At 36.8% G+C, this 5,028-nt stretch overlaps 1 pseudogene across 1 annotated transcript; it reads left to right on the top strand.

Annotated features, from left to right (window-relative positions):
- The first annotated feature begins 3,955 nt into the window (after window positions 1–3,955).
- LOC311187587 (adiponectin receptor protein 1-like) lies at window positions 3,956–4,778 on the top strand (annotated as a pseudogene). The gene has a single exon. The product of its transcript is annotated as an adiponectin receptor protein 1-like (transcript).
- Window positions 4,779–5,028: the final 250 nt, after the last annotated feature.

Raw genomic sequence — 5,028 nt, 5'->3', positions numbered from 1 at the left:
GAGGTCCAAGCCAAAACCAAAATATGTGGCAAGCTGGCACCTTCTCCACAGACATCTCTTTTCACCAGCAGTTTAACTGCTAAAGCACCAGCAGCTCAACTTTCAAAACCCCAGTGATTAGCTGCCAGAAACCCAGCAATTTAACTGCCAAAATCACAGCAACTGATTTGGTCAAAAGCCCCAGTGGCTTAACAGGCTGAAAGCTCTTTGTTTTAACAGCCAAAACCCTACCCTCACCTCTGCCCCTTTTTTTCCATCAGCCCATCCCCGCTTTCAACCCCATTTAAGCAGAAGCTCCACCTTCTACTATAGTTTTGGGAGCGGCACCCACTGGCTTGCAGGTTTCTCTTCACTGCCCCTCTTAAATCAATGATTGTGGCCAAGTCATCTGGCAGTCTACTCTTTTATTATTATTATTATTATTATTATTTATTTACATCATTATTCATTTTAAAACAATATTTGCTCCCCCCCCAGGTATAGTCCCCATAGAATTTCCTTCACCAATGCACCCATGCACCATCACCACAGTCCTCTGTGCTCTTCCCTCCCTCTCTCTGATCCCTCTCCCTCCTCCTCCCCTGCAGGATGTCTGCAGTTCATAATTGTCTGTCTACTCTTATGAGCACATGGATATCCAGTAAGAATAGCAGCTAGCTACTGAAGACAGTTTTTCCAGAATCAGTGACTGTATCAAATCTTTGATGTAGGGTGACCATATAATGTATTGTCCAAACCAGAACACTTATGAGAGTAACGGGAAACTTATTGTTTATATTGTTTATATTGGAACAAGCGATAGAATGTGGAACATTCTATCCTGGTCATTCTACCTTGAAGTCATGTTGAGCTCCCCCATGTTCTTCAGAAACAGTAAATGTGTCATCCACTTTCTTCAGCAAAAGAAATTCCTATTCCATATTTTATTTTAGAAAATCTTGAATCATCTATTCACTAGTCAATGGAATACTGTATTCCATTGAATTCAGTGTTCAATGGAGTCAGCATAATCACTGATTCCATTGTTCAACACTGACGGTGATATTGATATTGATATTAAGCTATGGCTTAGCTTGTCAATTGCAAAGGAAAATAATAAATGATAAAATGATAAAAATTAAAATGATAGTCATTCAGACATAGTAAGTGTAGGAAACTCATCAGATTCCCATTTAAATTCATGATCGAAGAACATCATTTGAGGGTTGGACAAAGTAAAGAAATCAAGAGGTTTCTATAACTTGCTAATGACATTTCAAAGAGTAAACTGTGTGTAGAATGACACACAAATCCATCTTCTCTATCTGGGACAGCCTGACTAGGTGCACAATGTATTGGAAGTCACAGGCAAAGTAGTGCCATATTGATTCTCCAGTGCAAATAAAGTTTTTCCAGTTGTTGCAGATCAAAGCCCTATCTAGAACATCAGAAGTAGACTGCACCATGAGTAGCTGCATTTGAAATTCTCAAATAAATTTCAGGTTTTAAAATGTATGATAAAAAGTATCCTACCTAATCATCCTACAATCTTGTCCAATCTGTCAGTACAAGCCATGTCAGTACAAATCAATGTCCAATCTGTCAGTACAGTTTGTTTGTTTTACTTATAAAATAGATCAGTTCTCCCTGTCTCTACTGTCATCACTCTACTTCAAAACATCATTGGCTTTTCTCTTGGAATTTAGTCAAATTCTATACTCTTTTTTCTTCCAGTTGTAGTCCCCTTTAAATCAATCTCTGCACAGCATTCAGAATTATTACCATGGAGAAAATCCTCCAGTGTCACTTTCTACTGAACTGACAACAAAACCAAATTTATTTCCTTATTCTCAGAGCTCAGCATAATCGCCTACCACATTAACATTTCAACCATGTTGAGTGTCTTTCTTTGAACACATGAAGTCTTTTTCCCTTAGGGTTTTTGGACTTGCTGTTTTCTCTGCTTAGAAAGTTCTTTACCTGATTTTTTGTTTGGAAGGATTTTTCTCAATTTTCAGTTTAATTTCTTCTGTAATGTTCCCATGTGGCATTGTCCACCTCAAGTCACTATTACCCTATTTAATTGTATTTGTAGGATTTGGCACAACCTGAAATTAACTTATTCATTTGGTTATTTTGTTTATTGTCTGATCCCTCTCCTTTCTCTTACTTGAGCTTCATGGGGACAAGACTATACTCTAAGAATACAGTGGATGCCACTGTATCCCTGGAATGTAGAATAGTTCCAAGAAAATAGTAGGTGCTCAATAAATATTTGTTGAATGAATAAATGAATAGTGACATGCAATGAATACTACTGAATGCATTTTTATGATAAAAGCAACAGAAAATAATAGTGGCTCTTTCTCAAATGGGGTCTATAATCTCTTTGCTATGACCCTATACTTTAATTGCCAATTGATATATCTATCTTGAAACTACACCAAGCACAAATGAAGAATCATATCGACAATAAATAAGGCATACTGGGGTCTCAATCAGAGTCAGTCTACTGAAAATTTAAGGTCCTTTCCTTTTTTATCTTTCTTAATGCCTTCCATCTGGTATCCTTATGCCCTTATAAGGATAATAAGAATGAAAAATAAAATTTTGTATATAAACTTGTTAATTTTGTTTTCATTAGCTGTTTTAACTAAAAGCTTATAGATGCAAAACTACTCTGAAAGGTAATTTGATTTTTTGTTTAAGTATTTAATATATCCATATTTTCTCTTGTCTCACATATTGATCAAGACTAAAGATAATTAATCACTGGGTATTTAAGATATGGAGAATAATGGTTACTTATCCAGTGAATAACTGAGTCTAAGAAATGAAAGATAAAAAAGAAGGAAATAGTCTTTAATCTTCTACTTTAAAATTACTCTAACAATCAGAAAGAAATTTATTTTCCTGTCACTGCCCCAAATAATAGCTTCATTCACCAAATGCAATGTATCTGGATCAATGTTGAACACTTTTGGATCAATTGTGAAGTGAATTTTAACATTCTCTGAATTCTTTAATTCATTCTAGACTGGATCATTAAACTCAGATGGAAGTTTTTTACCCATGACTTGAAAATAATCCAAAGGTATGTAGAAAGTGTATATAAATAGAGTTAAAAGAAGTAATTGAGGACACAACTTAAAACAGTTCAAGTATGTATTAGTATACAATACACTGTTCAAAATGGATCTTTAAAACTAGCATAACAGAGTCTAATTGCCTTACAATATTCATATTAGTTAACACCCTCCTAAACTATGTTTAAATCCTCTCTAGCCAGAAGCAAAAATTCTAATGAAATTAAATATTATAAATCTTTGAGTAATTTTCCCCTTACTTTTAAGTCTCACATAAATATAAACTCACATATGCACAGATGTACAAACACACATGTATGTGACTGTGTTGGAAACTACATTAAAATCCAGTCATCTTCTGTTTAGTACCATAAAATAGTATCCTGAGGTATTATAGAGCAGAAAGACTGAATGCATCTGCCAAAGGTACACATTTTACAACTGTTGAGTAATTTAAGTTATGAGAGAATCTGACTTATGTTACTCACAGTTTCCTCCACTGGCACTACACCTAAGAGAGACCATATGTCAAATTTTTATAGGGAACAACACTGACTTCGTGTTGCCTTTTTCAATAATGGAAATTTCATAAATGTATTTCTGATATTTGATACCATACCTGTGTAGAAAAAAACACAGATTAAAATAAATATACAAATGAAAGGTGAAAGTTGGGGCTACTGGGCCACAGGCTATCTCCACTATCATGGAATGTAGGGCCAAAGATCCTGGTCCCCAGAAGATACCTCCAGCCCAACTTACGTACCAGCATAAGTAATCATCAACTCAAACAAAGCTGAAGAAGAGTAAGTGTGCCCAGTCCCCAAGAAGAAGAGGAGGGGGTGCCAGGGCAGACTCTTCCCTTACAAGCCCAATATGCTATATAGAACATGGAGGAGTTTGTTTATAACTACTGGGAGGGATGCTGGAGAGTCATTCCTTATGTTCTCTTATCAATGACTTCCTGTTACATGGCCATAGACCTCCTATGCCCTCCATTCAGGTTTGCTTCAAGAGCATCTTCTGCATCCATACAGAAACAGACATCTACACCATCTGCTTGTTTTTATACAATTTCTTTTTTTTGGAATCTTGACCATGCTTAGACAAAATACGTACTTCATGGCCCCTTTTCAGAAGAAGGTGGTTTTGGGGGTAGAGTGCTGTGCTTCAGCTTCCTGGCTCTTTCATACCATCTGTTGTCATTCAGAAAAAGTTTCTCAGACAATCCATTTTCCAAACTGGTTTATTCAGGGATTGCTCTATTAATTATGGGTAACTTTGTGCCCTGGCTCTATTATTCCTGCTACTGCTCCCCATAGATGCAGCTCATCTACCTTTCCATCATCCATGTCCTGGGCACATCTGCATCATTGTGTGCCAGTGGGGCCATTTTGCCACTCCTAAGCACCAACAAATAAGAACAGGAGTGTTCCTGGGATTTGGCTTGAGCAGTGTTGTGCCCACAGTACACTTTACTATCACCAAGAACTTTGCAAGGCCACCACAGTGGGGTACATGGGCTTGCTCTTTCTTATGACTGTGAGGTATATTACCAGGGATGGATTCTATGCTGTTTGAATTCCTGAGCATTTCTTTCCTGGACAATTTGACATATGATTATTCTATTCTCATCAGATTTTTCAGGTCCTGGTGGTGGCAGCAGCCGTTGTCAAAATCTATGGGGTCTCTGAACTTCTGGGATTCTATTAAGGCCTACAAGGTGGCTGTACTGATGAGTCACTTCTTTGAGTCTTCCTACCTGAGAGGTGAAGTACAGATTTCCCAAGTGCTTTTTAAAATTAACTTCTTTCCAGAAGCAAGGAAAACAATGTAGAAGATAAACAGCTGGAAGTACATCAAACTAAAAAGCTTCTGTACAAAAAAGGAGATAGTAACTGAAATGAAGAGACATCCTACTGAAGGGAAGAAAATATTTACACACCATACAACTGATAAGAGG

The sequence above is a fragment of the Talpa europaea genome (assembly GCF_964194135.1).
Source record: "Talpa europaea genome assembly, chromosome: X".
Classification (NCBI taxonomy): domain Eukaryota; kingdom Metazoa; phylum Chordata; class Mammalia; order Eulipotyphla; family Talpidae; genus Talpa; species Talpa europaea.
This window is presented reverse-complemented; position numbering and strand designations above follow the sequence as displayed.